General features: G+C 43.7%; 1 long non-coding RNA gene and 1 pseudogene across 3 annotated transcripts in view; both read right to left on the bottom strand.

Moving 5' to 3' along the window:
* Window positions 1-22,110, bottom strand: part of LOC123784514 (uncharacterized) — a 127,949-nt gene that overhangs the window by 76,006 nt on the left and 29,833 nt on the right. For all 3 annotated transcript variants that reach the window (XR_015722029.1, XR_015722030.1, XR_015722031.1), the window contains exons 3-4: window positions 16,359-16,481; window positions 15,700-15,790 (exon numbers count right to left, since the gene is read on the bottom strand). This is a non-coding gene — a long non-coding RNA (uncharacterized LOC123784514). The remainder of the gene's footprint in view (window positions 1-15,699; window positions 15,791-16,358; window positions 16,482-22,110) is intronic.
* Window positions 5,708-6,905, bottom strand: LOC123784512 (large ribosomal subunit protein uL23 pseudogene; annotated as a pseudogene).

Raw genomic sequence — 22,110 nt, forward strand, 5'->3', positions numbered from 1 at the left:
TGGCACTGAAGCATTAAAGATATAGTGTTACCCTGGAAATATAAATTATTAATATATTCAGCATTTTTGTCACTTCTCAACTGTTAACCAAATTAGACAAAACTTTCTTTTACTAAGTAGATTTTCTCTTTGGGATTAGCTTTGGGAATGCACAGGGCCACCACAGTAAAAACTTTCGTCATTTACATATAATTTTGCAAACTTCCACTGGCCCATGACAGTCTTTGTACCTCAAATGTTGGTATTCTTGATTTTTTTCTTTCTCATTTAACTGTGGAGGATAAAACCCTGCTTTGGATTTACAATGACTTTAGGATAAAAGTCTCCCTCCCCTTTCCCTCCCTCCCCTTCTCTCTCTCTCTGTGTGTGTGTGTGTGTGTGTGTGTGTGTGTGTTGTGTCTTTTTCAGAAACCTTCATCCTAAGTTCCAATTCTGCAGGCTTGGCCAAAAGTCAAACTTGGAATAGTCTGACTTTGCAAAAGATTAAAAATGTCACTACAAAATGGAATTGATTCAAATCAGATTGTGACTTTAAAATGTTCTTTCCTGCACTTTCTCTGACAACACATTACTCCCAGCCTCCCCATCCCAAACCCCCATCTCCTCCCCCCTCTGTCTGAGTCTCTTATGCCCAATCCCTCCACTCTTTCTTTTAAGTAAGTTGTATAGTAATGGTTTCCAAGAGAGGCTCAACCAAACCCAGAAATAACAAAAAACAAAAAACAGTGGGTTTGGCTGGAGGTGACCCATTGTGATGCCTCTGAAAGGGGCAACCTCTTGTTTCTTGGGCTTCATCCTTGAGTGGGCAAGAATAAAAATAATCATCCCCATGAAATCAAAGGTTTTCTCCAGAGGCTTGAGGAACAAAGCTGATGGCTGGTGCTTTGGGTCGGTCCCTGTGGCTCTGTAGGGCTAGAAGTAGGAACTTCCAGGCTCTCCAGCCTCCCCTCCGAAAGGGTGGTAATACAGAGCTCACTTGTGCTTCCAAGCGTTATTGAACAAACACAGTCCATGTATCAGTGGGGGCCCTCCAGTCTGGGCTACTACATACCAGGCAAGAAAGCTGGAGGAGCAGCTATGTAAGAGCTTCACTGACCCCACAGAAGTATGGAAATCCTAAGAACCTGGTAACGGGTGTCTGCTTACAGTAACACACCAAGGAAAATAAGGCAACCTGCGGCATTTTGTAGGTGCTCAATAAACATGTGTGGGATGACTGAATGAACTGCCTAACAGTGCTGAGCCTCTCAGAATTCTGCATCTCCCCTAGACCTCCTGTTTCCGGTCCTCAGACCCCTCCCCATTTCGGCAGAGACTAGAAACTACTGGTACACCCAACTGGAAATATGCGGTGTAATCTACGTACATTCTGACGGTTGTCAGGCGTAGCAATGGCTCTGCCTTTGCCTAGAAATTCCACTTCGTGGTCTGGCAGCAGGAGACAGTGCTTGCCCTGCGTGGTTAAGGCAGTTAACACTTCCTGAGAGCCCAGCTAAATGCAGACCCCAAATCCAGGATTTGAATTCAGAACTAACATGACGGGGGTTCTGCTCCTTTCACATGAGAAAGATCCAGGACTGGGCTGACCCAGATTCTACCCTCTTTTCTACACCACTAGTTGTGCAGAGTGTGGCTTCTGGAGCCAAACTACCTAGATTTGCATTTCAGCTCTTCTGCGCAATAGCTGTGTACCTCTGGACAAATTGCTAAGTCTCTCTGTGTCTGTTTCATCATCTGTAAAATAGAGATATTAAAAGTGCATATACCTCATATGGGTTGATAGGAGGATTAAGTGAATTGGTACATTCAAAGCACTCTAGACAGTGTCTGGCCCATAGTGAATGTTCAATAGATGTTAGCTATTATAATAATAATTATCTAGTACTCCTTCCTTTCTCCCAAAGAGTCAGATCCTTGGGGACACCTCAAAGTAAAAGTAAAATGTCAAGGCAATCATTAAAAAAAATCTGACACCCCCCACCCCCACCCCACAAATCTTAAACCCCAAGCCTTGTTCTGGAACAAGGCAATACCCTCCATTTATAGGGCAAGTGGGGCTAGGGAGCTCTAATTCCAGCCCATGGTCAATTTGGGGGCTGTGGGCGCTTATCCCAGTTCTGACTGATAATCAGAGCCCCCCTGATAACCTTGGTGCACCCACCTCTCACACTCTCCCCTCCGCAGAAAGCTGGCCCATGTTATCCTGAGACAGCTCTTATATCTACATTCCCACATTCTTTCTCCAATTACACACCGTCTGTTAACACACAAATCTTGTCTGTTGCAAATTCTTTTTTGGAACATGGGGTACACAAACACATTCAATATCCCTTAAGTACACTTTCTAGGCCAGTGTTATGTTTTTCTCAACATCCCCCTCCCCCCACCCTTTTCCCACGCAAACCTTTCATCTGTCTGCAAACTTTTCCTCTGTCCTCTTTTCCACCTGTCTGCTCCGGTGCTGGCTCCAGACTCAACCCTGCCATTCGGGTAAGGCTGTGCCCTGGAGGGACCCTGTCCCACGTGCTCACTCCCTTGCTCACTTGGCCTTCAGTCCTCATTCTCCCTACCTCTCCGATTGCTTGGCTCCTGCCATCTGCTTCTCCATGTGTCGGGGGACTGGCATAAGAATGTTTCTGTGTGTGTCTGCCTTGTGGAGGGGGGATCCCTGGCTGTCCCTCCCTGTTCTGCAGCCATCAAGGGCAGTATTCAGGAGACTGACCCAAGCACACAGCTGGCCACGGAAGCCCTTTCTCCCTCTGGCTGCCAACCTGCCCACAGGAAGCAAGCAAGCATCCCTACTAGGCTGGCTGGCAGATTTCTAGCTCTTGCTATACTTCTTCTGGATAAGTTTAAGTTTAAGGTCAAGTGTTGCAAGCCCCTCTGTGCACCCACAGAAGGCGCATCCTCTGATCAGCACAAAACATTTGTATCTCCACCTGACACCTACATCTACATCTCAAATGATTCTGAGCACACAGAGGAGGAAAAAATGACTCATTAATCCGACAGCCTGAAACCCCAGAACCTGGGGGCCTACATGTGTGCAGCTAGGAAGGTAGATACACACATATGCCCATGTGCATCCAGTGACATGGGCCCAGGAGCACCTGCGTGCATGTGCACAGGATGTCTGCTTGGGTACAAGTGTGCAAATGGATGGGCAAACGGGGGCCAGAGGAAAGAGCCACCCACTAAAGAGAATGGCTGGGTTAGAACTCGAGGGACCCGGCTATTTCTGGTTGGCTTGGAAGATAAGCAGCAGCCATGGTGAAGGTCCACAAATCTGTCCCATGGTAATCTTTGTCAAACCCTCTGTACAGTGGGAAGAGCTGAAGCAAAGCAGAAGAGAGGCAGTAGGCAGGGTGATGCTGAACGGGGGCCTGCAAGAGAGTAGGAAGGTCACCGAAGCCACAGAAAATGGGGGTGGGAGATGGAGCAGGAACTCTGGGCTGAGCTATAGAGCAAAAAGGACCCCAAGAGAGCTGGGAACCCGAGCACTTTTTGTCTACTCCTGACTGGCTTCCTTTGTAATGTGTAGCTTAGAAGCAAGAGTCAATAAAAATCTATTAGTGAAAACTTTATAAATATGATGAAACTTCTAAAATACAATATTTCTAGGAGACCTTTTGCAAGGTTTGACAGAACGAAAGTCCGTCAGCTCTATCACTGTTTTGTTATAGGTCCATCAGTAAAGGTTTTTTGTTTTTTTTTTTAAGATTTTGTTTATTTGAGAGAGAGAACAAGCAGGGGAAGAGGCAGAAGGAAAAGCAAACTTCCCACTGAGCAGGAAGCCTGATGTGGGGCTCGATATAGGGACTCCAGGATCATGATCTGAGCCAAAGGCAGACGCTTAACCAACTGAGCCACCCAGGTGCCCCCAGAGGTCTTCTACAATAAAAGTTTCATTTCTACTCACTAAACACCACGACTTCATTTTCGACATAAACATGATTCCTATTTTATATTTATATCAGAGTATAAAACTAGCCCCATTGCTCTTTCTAAATACAATCTAAAGTGAAGGGGAAAAAATGCTAGAAGATAGCCATAGGGAGAACGCACACAAGCCTCAGGACTACAAGGTACAAGGCAGCTCTGTATTTGGGATGTATTCTATCCCACTTAGGTGGCACAGCCATGATTACAGCCCATAACAGCCTCAGCAAAACTGGGGGAAGTGGGGGGGGGGAGCCAATTATGGACGTGTAGAGAAGTTGTTCTGGAAAAAGTCAAATTGGACGGAGGGTCATTTGCAAATGTATATTCTGGCCACAAACAATACATCTGTGAAAGCGTGAAGAGTCCCTGATCTCAGGAACCCTTTCTCCTCTGACATCCAGTAAAGAGGTAGGTAGACATGAATACAATGGAACCTCATCTGAATTATATTACAACTCCGTCAAAAGGACACGAGCAACATGGGTATTGTCAAATTAGAGCTGAATTATACCTGCTCTGAGCCGGAGCCCCTGGCTGATGATGGCCCAAACACATGTGCTGAGGGGAGGCTATGGGGGGAGGCATTTCATGGCTGTATCAGTAATTTCAGAGGGACAATACTGTTTCAGAGTGAAACATTTCTTAGAATGCAATTAAAAACTGAAAGAGAAATATTAGAAATTCTAAAACTGCTGAAAGTAGGATTGTGTTATCTGCTTTCTTGGCATGAAAAGAACATTTATCAGTGAGAAGACATTTTTGAAATCTATTCAATTAGGAGTTACAGAGAGAGACACCAGGAAAACTGAATATGCTTTGGAGGATGGGTTTTAGGAAACAGTGGGTCCCAAGAAGCATCAAATGACTTCCTATGAGGACAGTCCTGTGGGTAATAACAAAGGGATGCGGAGAAAGAGAACATATGATGAATTTATGTTGCACCTAATGGTGGATTTTGGACAGGAGGAGTTTGCTGTGGTTTGCAAGCTTCTTCCAAAAAAGATTTTGTGGTCTGCTTTTGCGTCTAATGTCTGATCATACTTTGCCAGGACACGATGAGCCTCATCTTCATTAAGGAGCAAGTTGCAGAGCCCAAGCACTGACCTGAGTCCTGGGAGGGAAACTATCAACACCAGCTTCCTAAAAAGCCCTGAATAGGGTCTTCCAGTCACCCTGGAGCTGCAGGAGAGATCATGGGACAAATAAACTCTTTCTCCCCAAATATATAAATATATCAAAACATAAATGTTTCTTCCCTCCCCTTCACCCCTTCTTTCTCTACCCATACCCTCCTGTCCCCATCACCAATTTTTTCTCTTATTGGGTAGGATCCACTTATCCTGAGGATTTCTTTGGAGCTCCTTAATGTAGGCAGAGGTACCTTACGCAAAGGAAGGGCAAGTGCTCCTGTTTTCTTTTCAGATCTCCTTACCTCCAGGGAGTCTCACCTTCTGCCTCCCCCTGGTCCACCACTGTCCCTTGGTCTGTCCATCTCCCTTCTCCTGAACTCCACATCCAAACAGTCATCACGTCTGGTTGATTTTACCTCCTACCTCTTTTTTTTTTTTTTTTTAAAGATTTTATTTATTTATTTGACAGAGAGAGAGAGACAGCCAGCGAGAGAGGGAACACAGCAGGGGAGCGGGAGAGAAAGAAGCAGGCTCCCAGCAGAGGAGCCTGATGTGGGGCTCGATCCCGTAACGCCGGGATCACGCCCTGAGCCGAAGGCAGACGCTCAACCGTTGTGCCACCCAGGCGCCCCTACCTCCTACCTCTTGAATCTGTTCACTTCCGTCTCCTCTGCCGCAGCTAGAGCCCAGCCTGACAACGTCCTCCTCCAGCTTCCCGCCCACTGTCCAGCTTCCATGTTTGCTTCCTCTAATTCATTGTCAACATGGCCACCAGAGTGATTCCTTTTTTTTTATGGTGAAAAAATTTATATTTAGATTTAGCCAGCTGGACTCAGTTTAGATGATCCCAATTTTGTTGGCAACATCCAAAGCATCATAGTCAGGAGCCAGTCAAACATATTTTCTTTTCTCCATCAGGCCTGATCAGGGTGTTGACCTTGGCCACGTCAATATCATAGAGCTTCTTCACGGCCTGTTTGATCTGGTGCTTGTTGGCCTTGACATCCAAAATGAACACAAGTGTGTCGTTGTCTTCTATTTTCTTCATGGCTGACTCAGTAGTCAGGGGGAATTTGATGATGGCATAGTGATCAAGCTTATTTCTCCTGGGGGTGCTCTTTCGAGGATATTTGGGCTGCCGTTGGAGAAGCAGAGTCTTGGGTTGTCGGAATGTAGGTGACGTGCGAATCTTCTTTTTTTTGTAGCTGTGGACGCCTTTCAGCACCGCTTTCTTGGCCTTCAAAGGCTTTGCTTTGGCTTCAGCTTTGGGAGGAGCAGGGGCTTCCTTCTTAGGCTTCGGCGCCGTCTTCGTAAAAGGAGAGTGATTCCTTCCTAACAAAGATCCCAGACTCCCCTGTGTAGCTCTATTCGATGCCTTCCCAGGGCTCTTTGGATAAAGCCCAAGTTCCTTGTTCAGGTCTTCCAATTGTGGCCCCCACATACTTCTTGGGCCTCCCTGCTTGATACCACCCCAGACTCAGCATCAGGCACGCTGACTTCCTCCATCACTCAGGAGTACAGAGCTCTCTCTCATGCCAGGCTATGGCGAATGCCACATTTCAGAGGCAAAGAAAGTTCAGAGGACCTTTTCCCCTGGTCAGCACGTTCAGACCTGCCTACTGTTCTCTAATGGGATGTTGCTCTTGACTCTCCTCAGGTGAAGGGGAGTGCCTACTTGCAGCAACACTGTGCCCACTCCTACAAATCTCTGAAATGGCTTCAGAAACACTGACAAAATTATATGAAAATGATGCTCTGGTCTATATGTTTTTTCTGGACTTTTAAACTAAGTCAAACAGCATTATTATTTGAGGCATTAAATATACTCACTAAGAGGCATGGTGATTAAGAACATGGGCTCTGGGGGGCGCCTGGGTGGCACAGTGGTTAAGCGCCTGCCTTCGGCTCAGGGCGTGATCCCAGCGTTACGGGATCGAGCCCCACATCAGGCTCCTCTGCTATGAGCCTGCTTCTTCCTCTCCCACTCCCCCTGCTTGTGCTCCCTCTCTCGCTGGCTGTCTCTATCTCTGTCAAATAAATAAATAAAATCTTTAAAAAAAAAAAAAAAGAACATGGGCTCTGGAGCTAAACTGCTTGTGTTGGAGTCCTGGCTCCACCATTTTCTAGCTGTACGACCCTGAACAAATTATTAACAGCTCTGTGCCTCAGCTCCCTAGTTAAATGGAATGACAGTACCTACCCCATAGGGAGGATGGGAGAATAGTTAATGCAGCAGTGCCTGGCCAATGGTCTATACCCAGTTAACTTAGCTATGACAGCTGAAGTCTGCATGAGATTGTTATACAGACGAAAACAATTTCCTTTGAAATTGATAACCTATTAATAATACTGAATTTTGGGGGAAAAAAGTTTACCTTGTCAATTCATTGTCTCCCTTTTTTTTGAACCAGACTTTAATGTGCATGTTTTCCTTTCTGCATTAGAGACGACTTCAAGAATGGAAGAAAGGAAGACATCTTTTGTTAGGACTTGTTAGGTACCAGGCACAGAGGCAGCTGCAGAAGTTCTAGATAGAGTTCAGAGCACCTTGGGGATGGATTGGGCCAGGGGTTGTGTCTTAAAGCTGCAGCCACACCATTTGGGGTGGCCTTAGCTGAGCTGATGAAAATTAAGAGAGAGCTCAGTCCCTCAAAGGCAGTCCTTGTTGTCTTCCCTGACCTGACACAGCACTGGGCGCTTTCCCATGCTGTTGCCCCATTTCATCCCCACAGTAACCTCTATGGGAGCTAACATCACCCTCAAGTTTCAGATGAGGACTAACTCAGAGAGTCTAAGTCACACAGTCTCTTTTGTGGCAGAGCCAGGATTTGAACTATAATATGTTTGCTTCCCAGCCCAGAGCCCTACTTCTTCTATGCAGCAGCCGCCACAATCAGGAACATTTTCGTACTTTCTTAGAAGAGTAGGGTTTGGATCTAAGCTTGAGAATACTCTTCTTGTGTAAAGTTGTGGTCTTCCAGGACTTCAAAATTGGGCAGCTGGACGTCCCAACGTACAGTCTCTAAAGTGCAGGTTTCAAAAAATAATATAACATTAAAAGACTAATTACAAAAGCAATAGATGCTCATTGCAGAAAGCTGTAAACACATTCAAAAGTATAAGGAAAATACAAAAACACCTACAACACCATCCAGTTAAAAGCACGAACTTTTTTGATATGTTACCTTACAACCTTACTATGCACACACTAATTTAAAAGTAAGTTTTAAATAGCTAATACATTTATATGATATAAAGTGTTAAAACTACTAAAAAGGGTAAACAGTGAAAAGTCAGTCTCCCTCCCCTCTTCGCCTCCAGCCATCCCTGTGCTTCTCCTGGGAAGCAATCACTATTACCACTATTTTTAGATATCCTTTAAAAGATAGTCCATGTATACACATAAACTGAGTCATTTTACAATTCTCTTTACTTTAAAAAATGGAACTTAAAAAAAGATTTATTTATTTATTTTAGAGATGGAAAAAGAGAGAGAGAGCATGAGCAGGGGGAGGGGGAGAGGGAAAGGGAAAGGGAGAGAGAATCCTCAAGTAGACTCCCCGCTGAGCACAGAGTGTGACGCGGGGCTCGATCTCACAACCCTAAGATCATGACCTGAACCGAAATCAAGAATTGGATGCTTAACCGACTGAGCCACCCAGGCGCCCCAAAATGGTACATTCTTTTATGAGTAAATACAAACATAGTGTTTGTTCTCTCGACCTGACTCACCTTTCATCTCCTTTAGTGTCATGTCTCCTTTCCAGCATCTCACACTCTTATTCATTCAGGTGTTTACATGGGCCAGTCAAAATTACGTTAAAATCTGCCTTCCTGGGAAATCCAGTGTGAGAGGGACCAAATTCTGGAAACTTCTTTCTGAGATCATCTGGTAACTATTGCACCTCAGAGACAGCAACCAGAAACCCCGTCATGCGGAGCGTCTTTTCAGCAGGGCGGCACATATACCAGGATGTGCAATGTTCTAGCACAGTTCTCTAAACAATGTCCTTCCGGCAAATTAAGACTAAGTAGGAAGGGTCACTGGATCTAAACAACTTACCTGTTCTGTTACAGTTCTGGCTTCCAAACTACATGGAGCTTCCTGAACTAGTCAAGCCCTCTCCCGCCTTTGCAAATGCTCTTGGCCCTTTCTTATAGAAAGTTGTTCCACCACCATCCCAACCTCCTCAGCTCCCTTCTTTACCTGGTATACTCCAGCCTCCCCTTAGAGATGGCATCATGAGGTCTTCTGGAGACATTTCTCTGATGTCCCACCTCCCCTACGTCCCACTCTCATTAGGCACTTCTGTGTGTTACTCATGCCACCTGCCAAAGCCCCCTCCATTCACATCACAATGCCTATTAAGTGCCTATACCAGGGACCAAGGAAATGGGGAGTAAGGCAAGTGACAGCCTGAGAGCAGTTATAGAGCCTAAGGGGGAAGAAATTAGGTAAGCAACTATTAAAGTGTGATAAATGCTAAAAAGGAACATTCAGGGTTGCTGGGGTGGTGGCGGAGGGCAGTGTCCAGAGCATGGTCCAAATGGGACAGAGAAAGGGACATATCAGCTGATGCCTGAAGGGAGTCTAGGAAGTGATTTGGGGAAGTAAAGGAAGAGGGTTTCAAGTAGAAAGAACATCTTGTGTCAAAGCTCACAAGCATGAAAGAGCAACTTTTAAGAAATTCATGGTTGCCCATATGGCTAGTGAATTGTCTTAAGATTTGATCAGATAAGCTTTTTAAAAACATCACTCTACAACCTGGTGGTTGCCAGAGAGGAGGGGGTGGGGAAAGGGCAAAATGGGTGGAGGGGAGAAGTCATGGAACAAATACGGCCTAAGAGGTGCAGCACAGAGAATGCGTGTGACAGACAGGAGTGCACTTGTGAGCACAGAGCATAATGTACAGACTTGCTGACTCACTATGTTGTACTCCTGAAACGAATGTAACATTGTGTGTCAACTATACTTCAATAAATAGAATTTATTAAATAAATAAAAAGATCCTCTGATTTCTGTGTGGACCGAGTCTTTGGTGCAAGAATGGAGACGGAGGGACCAGTGTTTATAGCATTTACACAGGATTCCTCTCTACAGAGTTGAAGCCCAGTATCAGTCTACTCAAGTTTTATAATTCTGCATTATTTTTGATGATTGTTTCCGAACCTTTTAAAAGGGCACCAGATTAAAGTAATAAAGAAATAAAAGGGCAAAAGATTATATTCCCCTCTTCAGCACCAGAATCTAGCAGAGGTTAGCACAGAGCGAGGGCTCAAGAAAAAGAAGACAAATGGTACTTCATCCTCAGAGCAGATGAAGCTCGAAGACTAGGCTGGTTTCTTGATTAAACTGAAAAGAGCAAGAATACAACACAACATGGAGTCTCTTACTGTTCCTATTAAAACATACTATTAAATTAAAACATTATTATCTTTATTAAACTAACCCCAATTTCCAAACTGGACAGCAACTGACCAGCGTTACCGACAGTCATGGAAGTAACCCGAAGGTCAAACCACAAGCCGCCACCAAAACAGATCCTTACGAAGGCAACACGCAAACATGACAGTGGTTCCAGGAGCGAGAACTACCTGCGCACAAGGATAAATCCCCCAGGGAAACAGCCAAACAGCACTGTGGTGACGGTGAGAGCATCATGAATGTTAGGGGAGAGACAAAAGATAATAACATGCCTAATAAGAACGAAACACCTTTTTAAATCTTTTTATTGTAAAATCAAATAAAGATGCAGATAACCACATAAAAAAACGATTGGTTTAACGGTGTATTTTAAGGCGGATACCCTTAACTGCCGGGAAGGTCAAGACACAGAACTCTGCCATCTCGTGTCACCTCATCCCAGTTCCAAGCCCTCGTTCTCTAACTGCGTACCCACTGTCCTGACTTTTATAGCAATCACTTGCTTGCTTGGATGTTTAAAGATTTTATTTATTTATCTGAGAAAGAGACAGAGATAGAGAGAAAGAGCACGAGCAGAGAAGAAGCAGACTCCCCGCGAAGCAGGGAGACCAACGCCAGGCTCGATGCCAGGAGCCTGGGATCGTGACCCGAGCTGAAGGCAGATGCTCAGCCGACTAAGCCACACGGGCGTCCCTACTTCGATGTTTAAAAATAGCTTTATCACCCAAATGTGCATCCCTGGACAATAATACAATTTAGTTTTTGTCTTGCTCATCTAAAAATATTTGATAAGCCTTTTAATTCTCTGTTAATGTACAGATTCTCCCCTCCATCCGGTTCAATTCCTTACAATTTATCTGTTGGAAAGCCCAAGCCATTTGCCCTGTAGGGTTTCTCAGAGGCTGGATTTTGCTGGTGGTCAACTCGTGTGCATCTCAGCACATTCCTCTTTCATATCCTGCAGCTGGATCCAGCGCCTAGGACAGACTCAGGTTTGAGTCCTTTGACAAAACGAAGCACTTCATTTTTGCTACACCAGACCAAACCCTTAGTAAGCCTCGCATTTCACCTGGGGTTCCTTCAGAGTTGTTCCCAGCTCTGCTGTCTGCTCTGCCCTCTGACACATCCCGCTGTCCGTCGTCAGTCATGGAGATGCTCGCTGTGTCCCTGCATACCCCCTTGGGCCCTGAGAGCTCGCTGAACTCATCACTCTTCCTACACAGAGGAAAGCGACTGGTCTCACTGCTTTAGGCAGAGGCTGGCCTGGCCTACCGAGTTGATTCACTGATACCACACTATGGGATGGAGACATTCTCTCCTCCCCCACTGGATTACACTAGCCTCCTCCCCATTAGTTTCCCAAATACTACTTTCAATCATAATGAAGGGGAAAAAACAACTTTAAAGTTTCAAACTGTTCCAGTGACCTCACTGAAAATTCTGCAATGTAGCTTTACGTCACCTTTTACCTTCTGAATGCACTTTGGGCCCAGAGGCATTTAAAATAACACAGAAGTTACCCATCACTGTCATCATCGCTTCCTAGGATCCAGCTGGTCAGAAATTAAGTTTGCTCTTGGTAACGGATGGCTCAGAACAGTTATGCTCATAACGAAAATGTATGGAGCGCTGTTCTTCGAAAAATTAAAAGTACCTTAGCAATTCATTTTTCCTGAGGAAGAATAAATAGATCCTATTTTTCCGATCAGGCCGAGTCACACACCATTGTCAAGGACACACCACTGAACCAGGGAGTCATCCTCGGCACTTCCCTCCCTCTCACCTATACATACAATCCTCCCCACATCTTACATCTTTCCACTCGCGCACAGGTCCTTCAATGCTGGTAGAGTCCAAGCCACTATTCCCCACCCACAACGCTGCACAGCCTAACGGGACACAGGCTACGCGTCCGGCTCCTCAAAATCTGTTCTCCACACAGTAGTCTGAGTGGCCTGTTGACATGGAGTTTAGATCATATTTGCCTCTCCTCCTCCACTAAGAACTTCAATAACCTCTCACTGCCACAGGGGAGTCCAAAGGCCTCACCACAGTGTGCAGGTGAGCTGTGTTCCCGACTCCTGCCCTGCCCCGCCCCCCCCACCCCCCACCTCATCACCCCTGTTCTCCCCACGGTCTCCCCTGTCCCCCAGCGTGGCTGTCCTTCTCAGCATGGGCCCTTCACACACTCTCCCTGCTCACTCTCTCTTTTCCTTTTTTTTTTTCTTTTTTTAAAGATTTTATTTATTTATTCGACAGAGAGAGACAGCCAGCGAGAGAGGGAACACAAGCAGGGGGAGTGGGAGAGGAAGAAGCAGGCTCATAGCGGAAGAGCCTGATGTGGGGCTCGATCCCACAACGCCGGGATCACGCCCTGAGCCGAAGGCAGACGCTTAACCGCTGTGCCACCCAGGCGCCCCCACTCTCTCTTTTCCTGTCAGTGTCAGCAATGCCTCCCCGGACCACCTACTAAATTCAACTGCCCCTCACTTAGCCACTAAAAATCCAGGAGAAACCTGTTGCTTTTCTCCCTTCAAATTACTCATCATGATTCTTTTAAATTGTGGTCAACAGACATAACATAAAATTTACCAATTTAACCATTTTTACATGTACAGTTCCATGGCATTCCGTACATTCACACAGCTGGGCAGCTATCGCCAACCGTCCATCTGCAGAACACTGTCGTCTTCAATTACTGAAACTCTGTAACTCAAACAACAACTTCCCATTCGTCCCTCCCTTACTGCCTGGCAACCACCATTCTACTGTCTGTGCATCTGACTGCTATTGGTATGTCACCTAAGCAGAATCAGTCAAAATTTGTCCTTTGGGGTCTGGCTCTTTTCACTTATTCAATAATGTCTTCAAAGTTCGTCTATGTTCTCACATGTCAGAATTTCCTTCCTCTTTACAGCTGAATACTATTCCATTCTATGTACAGCCCGCATTCTGTGTGTCCAGTCATCTGTCGACGGACCCTTGGGTTGCTCCCACCTCTTGGCTACTGTGAACAATGCAGCTGTGAACATGGGGTTCAAACAACTCTCCAAGCCCTGCTTTCAGTTCTTCTGGGTATATGTCCAGAAGGGGAGTTGCTGGATCACATGGTCATTCCATGGTTAACTGTATAAGGAACCACATTCGTCTTCCACAGCGACTGCGCTATGTTATAGTCCCATCAGCAGTGCACTGAGGTGCCAATTTCGCCACATCCTTACCAACATCTGTTATTTTCTGGATTGTTTATAATTGCCATCCTAAAGGGGGTGAAGTGGCATTTCACTGTGGTTTTGATGTGCATTTCTCTAATGGTAAGTGTCCAGTGTCTTTTCGTATGTTTATTGTCCATTTGCATGTATCTTTGGAGAAATGTCTATTTAAGTTCTTTGCCTATTTTTAAGTTGGGTTGGGTTTTCTGTTGTTGAGTTGTAGGAGTTATTTACATATTCTGGATATTAACTTTTTACCAGATATATCATTTGCAAGTATTTTCTCCCATTCTTGGGTTGTCTTTTCACTCTGTTGATAGTGTCCTTTCAGGCACAAAAGTTTTAAATTTTGATAAAGTCCAAATTATCTATTTTTTCATTTTGTTGTTTTGCTCTGGGTGTCATATCCAACAAATCACTCATAATTTTTAATTGTGTTTTTATCTGAATTTTTATTTCATGAATGCCTACCCCAATAGGCTATATATTACACAAAGGCAGAAACCTATTTCACTCCCCATCCTATCGATGACTAGCAGATGTTCTAAAATATATATTTGTAGTCTGATGAATGCATATCTTCTGATGTTTTTAATTTGTGATATAGTATGGTACCCTATTAACTTGCACATTTATATGAAAAATACTGATTGACAAATGTGATTTCTGTGTGCTACTTAATTATCTTTAGCTTGAAAAGACACACTAAATTAAGGTGCGTATATTTAAATCAAACCACAAATTTCAAGAAGTGTTAGGGAAAAAATTAAGCACAACAGAAATTCTATCAGTGGCTTATCTTAAAAACATTTTCCCCCAAACCTTTATAGATGAAAAAGGAAATGACTAAAAACACATCTCCCGGGTTTAGCCCACCCATTTCAGACATGAGGTGACTTAATTATATATTCCTTCTTTCTTTGTTGGCAGTTTTTCAAAAGTGGTATAGACCTGCTTCCTAGCTTAAGAGATAATCCGGATAAAATGCTAAAAGAGCCTTCCTTTCCTTTCTGATTTTGTAAACTTTCAGAAGGAAATTAAAAAGCACTTTTCTGCCTCTTAGATCAAGCAAACCCAGAAAGGGCTCTCCAATTCTTTCACTTATTTGCCTCCGGGATTAAAACTGAATGGGGCTTGTATTGTCAGCCACGGAACAGCAGGGGGAGCTCATGAGGTTTTTAAGTCAGCTACTACCAGCCACTGCCCCCCTCCAAAAAAAACATCATCGCATTAAGTATAAACTGAACAGTATCAAGGTCAAACCCAAAGAAGGAGAAAAGGAAGCAACAAAAATAAAATTCTAATGAGAGGTGAAAATGGCCAAAATCAATTTCATAATAAAAGACTGATACAAACTAACACTTAATCCAGGCCCACAAATCCAACTATCCTTACTTACCTTAACAAGCCAATGTACCCCAGGTGCCCAAGACCCCATCACTGCCCCAAACCCTTAATCATCTTTCTCATGTGTCAAAATTAAGTGACTAGGCAGCGAGTTTTAAAACGATTATGTTTAAATTGTCTAAACATGTTTTTTAAATATTTGGTGAATTTCTTTGGGCAGCAGCTTCAATTGTGTAAAAAAAAAAAAAAAGAAAGAAAGAAAAAGTGGGTTGTAAACAACAGAATAGTGAAAGGATATATGAAATATAGCCCATATTCACGGGAAAGAGTGAGGGGAGCCAGAAGCTACATACTGAGTTTTAGGGCTGGGATTAGAGTCACTCCCGGTGAGAACAGGACTGGTGTGACAGATACGAACAGAGTATTTCCTATCCAGGGAGAAATCCTATCAAGTGACACTGGTACTTGCTGCCATGCTGTCCTCTGAACCTCAGCCTGGGAGGTCAGAATCAACGGCTAGTCATCATCAGCTTTCATCCTGAGGCCTAACAGCAAACGGAGCTAGGAAGCCCGGCCAGCAGTAGACAGAGGCTCAGGCCGCTCACCAGCCTCACCAGGACCAGGGAGGGATGTGAGGTCTTACCTTTGCTCGTACTCTAGCGGCAAGTATGTCTGCATCACAGCTGGGTGTCTTGGAACACATCTTCAAGTAGCTGTCACCTCTTCTTGGGGGTCTAATTTTGGCATTGGGAAAATGGACAGATTTTGGTGAGTGGCCAGAATGTCTTACAAACTCCACAAAGTTCAGAGTCTTGTCTTGGTTTGTGATCAGTGTTTCCCAAAAAGTATGGAACTCTCCTCATGTTATTTCAGGATGAATATCAAACCTTTAAATAAAATATCGTGAGTTGTAATTGTACTGGGACAACGAGAGATCTAATTTTGAAAGCAACTAGGATAAATATGTGTGTAGAAACACAGCCCAGCTCAGTTTTAGGCTACTGAGCTTTCTGTGTCTTCAAACTATTTCAAGGGCTTACAGAAAAGCAAGTTGCTTATAATAAAGTGGATGCTTTCAATAAACTCCATCAAATGAAATATGCATCAATCATGCATAATTATGAATCATAACAATTTAATTTTCTTCAAAAGATTATCAATTTTTCTCCAAAATTAGATTAGAATTTATTCTTGGGTGAAAATATACATTCAGAAAGGAAATGAAACCATAGGAAAAAAGGTCAGTGCAACAGTGTGACCTTAAAAAAGAGCCTCTTTAAACAATACGATAAGGCTTCTTACCTCTTTAAAAGAATGTACGTGTTTTCCTGCACGAAGCACCTGAGGTTTGCTTCATCTAAATCTTCAAATCCTTTTTCTATGATAGTGTCTGGAAACCCGGTTTTTAATTATTTTAAATAACTTCTAGAAGAAAAAAGAAAAGAATAAAGGAAGCTTTGTTTTCTAAATACTAATTTAATTCAACTGCAACAAGAGGAAACTCAAAACTAAATTCCAAGTTTCATTTAGGTTATATAGAACATTAAAATTCACCAGAAACTTCCAATTATAGTTATCTTGAGGAATCACAGAGAAACACCACTAAAAAGTCCCTGGGTGACAGAAATTCACTTCACAGCAGCATATACAAGATCAATAAAACACATAGTAAACTCACAAGAAGGAATAGCAATCCTTGAATCTACAAGAAGCCCCACACTTAACCAGGTAGACAGCTGTCTCCTGCCCTACAGCTCCGTGACTGGCAATGTATCTGATAAAGATGGCCTCTGGCAGGCTTTTCTTGTGTGCTAAGTACTGACCATTCCAACCACTGGTTGAATAACAAATCCAATGGTTATCCCAATTATTGTTTCCCTCATTTCTGACCACCGTACACATAGGTGAGAAGCCTGTACAGAGGGATCCTCTACTGGTCAGGCAGGATTTTGGTCCATGGACATGCTTACCACTCCCTTGTCACTAGGGAAATGAGACCCAGAAGAGGACCCGTATGTTCAGATGAGAACGGAAGTGAAGCTGGCCTCTAGAAGGAGCTCAGTAACTTTCCCACTCATCCTCCCCCTTTGTTCCACATTAGGGATGGGTCAGACATTGCCTTTCACTCCTCTCCACAAGGCCAAGGACATTTCATTGTTTGCTTTAACAGTGAGTGAGATATTCCTTCTGTCGAGTTCCTTCTACAGTTTTGTTTGAATGGGTGTTCACGGACTATGACAAACGTTGAGGTATTGGGATATGACTGAGGAATGCCATGAGAAACAAGAATATCCTAACCCTGCTTCAGGCCACCCATTTTCAAGGGATTCTGAAGGAGAAGTAGACAAAGATGATGAGACATAGCAAATAAACACTTTGAACAAGCAAAAAATCCTAACCTAACCACTAAGCAGAGCTTGAGTGAGCAAGATTGAACTTGAAGAATTTCTTATCGCCAAGTTTGATCAGTGTAAACAGCAGAACCAAAGTAGGTTGTAAAAACCGTCCAACCTGCTTTCATTGGGGCTCATACCCAAGTGCCAGATCTGTATTCTGGAGCACAAAGCCAGAACACATAGGGCCATTTCCAAGGAAGCAGAGTAAAAAGGGAGTGACGCTGAAGGAGTATAAAAGAGGCCGGACTGGGGCACCTGGGTGGCTCAGTCGGTTAAGCGTCTGCCTTCAGCTCAGGTCATAATCCCAGGGTCCTGAGATCAAGCCCCGTGTCAGGCTCCCCACTAAGCGGGGAGTCTGCTTCTCCCTCTGTGTGCACGCTCTTTCTCTCTCTTATTCCATAAACTGTTAATGCTTTAACACTTTCCAAACAAGAAAGAGCTAAAATTGCTTTTATGGCTTAGTGTGTGATGTGTTCGTAGCAGTTTTGCCACTCCAGGGGTGTCTGTTTGCTGCAGTCTTCTTTCTGGGAGGATGAACTCTTCTGGTTTTTTATAAATTGCTCTTCACAAAGCTCAGAAACATCCACTAGAGATTCCTTATCAAAAAGACTGGATACACCTCCCCTGAAAAAAAAGATACAACCCTTTCTCCTTAGTAATATGCAATGCTGATTGCCCCAGTGTTCCCACAGCATTAACCGTGGGAAAACAATAAACTCATGACGCAAGCATTTTGAAGTTATATTTTCTCTTCGCTGTTCATGTCCCCAGATGATGGATCTTTCAGAGGACGAAACTTTTTTTAAAAAACAGTTCAGATGATGACACAGACTGATATAAATTCATGACTTCGGTGCCTGCTGTCTGACGGTTCATTTGAGCTGGAATACTGTCAACGCACGAAATGTCACTGGGGTCAGTGTTCATCTTCCTGTGCGTTACGCACCCCAGTGTGCTGTTCCAGAGCTTTCTGAGCTCAGGGGTTTCACTGACAAGGTATCCTGACTTCATATGGAGCCAAGATTATTCACCTTTTTAGGATTCAGATGATGGATCCGAATTCTTAAAGGGCTCTGACCATTCAGCCTAGGTAATTGGCCCTTCTGGAACATAGATAAATGCACCCAAATATATCAAAATCCATTCTTAATATTCTATCACATAGAAGGAAACATATAAGATTTTAAAACTTGTGCAGATTTCCATGTGAGTTGTGGAGGCTACATTTTCAAATTTTCATACAGTGGCACAATTTTCATTAACATCTCATCTCCCTTAAGTACTTAAGAGACTCACTGTCACTAAAAAGTAACACCTGTAAGACCCCACATAATATAGCGAGTTTTTATTCCATGGTCCAGAAGAAGAAAAGAGAAGAAAAATTACAAAGAGGGGCACCTGGCTGGCTCGGTCGGTTGAGTATGTGACTCTTGATCTTGGGGTTGTGAGTTCGAGCCCCACGCTGGGTATAGAGATTACTTAAAATCTTAAAAAAAAAAATTACAAAGAAAATGTTGAAAATCCCCAAGTCTTGACAGTTAAAAATCATGGAAAACTTTTTTGTAAATGTTGAAGGATACTGAACAACTGACTTAAAAAGTCTGAATTTTTCAATCAATCAGAATTTGGTCCCCATTAATTAAAGGCTGTGATTTGCCCCCCTTGGGAGGGGAAAGAATGACCCGTGAGTGGACAGTGGTGACCCTGGGGTAGGAGGCCTTGGCTACAGGCAGTTAAGGCCCAGCCCAGAAGCGGGGCTCACAGAGACTTGTGAATTCGACAGGACTCCTGCCTCTGGGCACACAGCCTAAGCAGAATGTGCAGCCTGAATACAAGGAATTGGCTGCAACCTCCTGGCCATTCAAAAAAAAAAAAAAGCAACCCCCTCACCTCCTCAGTGAAGGCCAGCATGTTTCCCGAAAGACCCTGTAACGAACAGCCCGGGCAACGGAGTGGGTGGGCCCCGAGGCCTGGCGCTGTCTCTGACAGGGCGTCTAGCAGGGCTAAGGGACCTGGGAGACCAGACACAGGCACACCCAAGTGCACGGGTAGAGAAGCCACAAAGACACTGTACCCCTAACGAGCGGCGTTTGCACTTGGGTGAAGGAAGCTAGTGCAGAAACCTTCCAGGCTTTTGTGCGAGGGAAGGGCAGACGCTAAAAAGAAGGACTTCTGGAGTCTTCACGATAGACGTGGATTTTAAGGGCAACCTTGGGTCATACAGAACTAATCAAGCGAAAACAATAAGAAAATGAGCCTGACGGTCAGCAAGGATCTGAGGACTTTATCAAAAAGAATTAGAAATGGCCAGATTCACTGGGAGCTGCAAAGGATCAAATCTGCAAGGTGGCATTGTGTGGCTGGGATTAAATTATTTATTCATTGTTAATTTATTTATTTATGTATGTGCAAATGACCTTGCTGCTGCAGGTGGTATGGGGCCTCTGAAAAGGCTGGGTTTTTAGATCCAGGCCTAGAATATTGGTCCATTTAACTCATTCTTTCCTTAAGGCGATCAGCACTGACTTTTATCTAAGGAGATAGAGGAGGAAAAACCATATGTGTGCAGGGAATGATGCAGGACTTGAGCAGCCCTGAGGACCCAAGAATTTCAGCTCCATTCAAGATTCTGGGGAAGGCTCCATGCAGTTTAATGTCCAAGAAATTAGCAAATGAATGCTTATGTCAATATGTGAAAAATCCCTGTTAGTTTAAACAGATAAAAAGCCTGTGGGGAAACCCCAGAAGATGCAAGCTCTTCTTCTTTCCCTTTTTAGTTACTTTAATTTTTAAAAGAGGGCACAGCACTTCTGGAGTTATGTGGAAACCCACAGAAGTCACAAAAAATAAAAAAGGTCTAGAGTGAATGTTTGATCTTGTAAATGCTTGAAATAATCTGTGTGAATATCAGCCATTCTTTGTATCATGTTCATTATTCAATAATGTCCTGCCCAAACTGAAAAGCAGAGAATCCATCTTTACCTCTTACACAAGCCTCCAGCACGAAAACAAATAATTACTCTGTAAGTATAGCGACAGTTTGTAGGGGATACCCAAGGGTGAAATCAATAGGGACATTATTTTCTCTAAGTTTAGGCAAATAATGATGAATGAATATGGTCATCCTGTGTTCCTGCTGACCCAGCACAGTGGGGACACGGTGTCGGACATGACCTTTGGAGGAAGAGCATACAGAGCTCAGCGTGGGGGACTCAGACAAGAAGCCATACATACCGAAGCCGGCGACTTCATGCCAGTGAGTCCTCCTCAAGAAGAAAAGCCTGCTTACTTTGCAAAAGAGATATATGACAGCCAAAGATCCCTGAGGGGGAATCCTTCTACTAGATCGGCAAGGGATGCTGAACAAATGATCTGACTTAGGAAACGCTGCCTTTCAGAGTACATAGCTGCCTCTCAAAGTGAATTTGAAACCTCTCTTGCACTATAAAGAGGTAAGCTTTCCCCAGAGGACGTGGGGTGGGAAGAAAAACAGAAAATAAGAAAAGAAAAACCAAAGGAAATGTCTTTATTTTTGCTTAAGATTTGTTTGTTTGTTTATTTATTTGAGAGAGCGAGCGAGCACAGGAGCACAAGCGTGGGGCAGGGGGAGGCAGAGGGAGAAGCAGACTCCCCACTCAGCGGGCTCAATCCTTGGGTCCTGGAATCATGACCTGAGCTGAAGGCAGACACTTAACCAACTGAGCCACCCAGGCACCCCCATAATTCATTTTCACATGTTAAAGTTCTAATGGTTTGTGGCACACCACAATTTAATATATGCCTGTTCTGAACAGGAATTCTAAAAGCACTTTATTTCTAGGTAGGTTTTCATTCGTCATAAGGATAGTGAGGTATCTGGAGTAACGAAGCTGCACACTAAAACTCGCCCCCCCCAAAGAATCAATGAGGTTTCTTCCCCATTCTCCAAATTAAGGAGGATTTTCTTTTTTTTTTTTAATTTTTATTTTAATAACAGAATAAAAAGAGAACAAGTGAAGATCCATTCCAAGGTATTTTCTAAAAACCACTAACTACAAAAAAGCAGCTTCTCATTCCTGGTAGAAGATAGAACATGCCATTTAAACAAACAAACAAACAGGGGCACCTGGGTGGCTCTGTAGGTTAAGCAACCAACTCATGATTTCAGCTCAGGTCATGATCTCAGGATTGTGAGATTGAGCCCCACTTCAGGCTCCATGCTGGGCATACAGCCTGCTTAAGATTCTCTCTCTCTCCCTCTGCCCCTCCCCTTCCCTGCTTACATTCTCTCTCTCTCAAAAAAAATTGAAATTAAAAAAAATTTAAAAAACCAACAACTCTGACATTCATGTATTAATTTATGCTCTGTAGGTGATTTATAATTGAGTAGTCACTTTGAAGAGTTAGAGTTGAAATCTTTTAATGAAATGTTTTGTGGAGGGAAGAAGAGAATCCCCATCATTTTTTTTAACTTTTCATCTGTGAAGTTTGATTTATTACAAACTATCAGGGCAGAAATTAGCAGGTATCACCAAAATTGACCCATTTTAAAAATTAGCACTGTAAGATTGCTCAGGGAGTAGACTGTGCTCAGAAAAAGAGTTTGCTGAAAAAAAAAATCATAAAATTTTTAAGTACCAATTTTTCCAATTAATCTTCAGCAATATCCAGTTCATCAA

The sequence above is a fragment of the Ursus americanus genome, chromosome 27, assembly GCF_024610735.1.
Source record: "Ursus americanus isolate L20-20 chromosome 27, mUrsAme1.1.p, whole genome shotgun sequence".
Lineage (NCBI taxonomy): Eukaryota > Metazoa > Chordata > Mammalia > Carnivora > Ursidae > Ursus > Ursus americanus.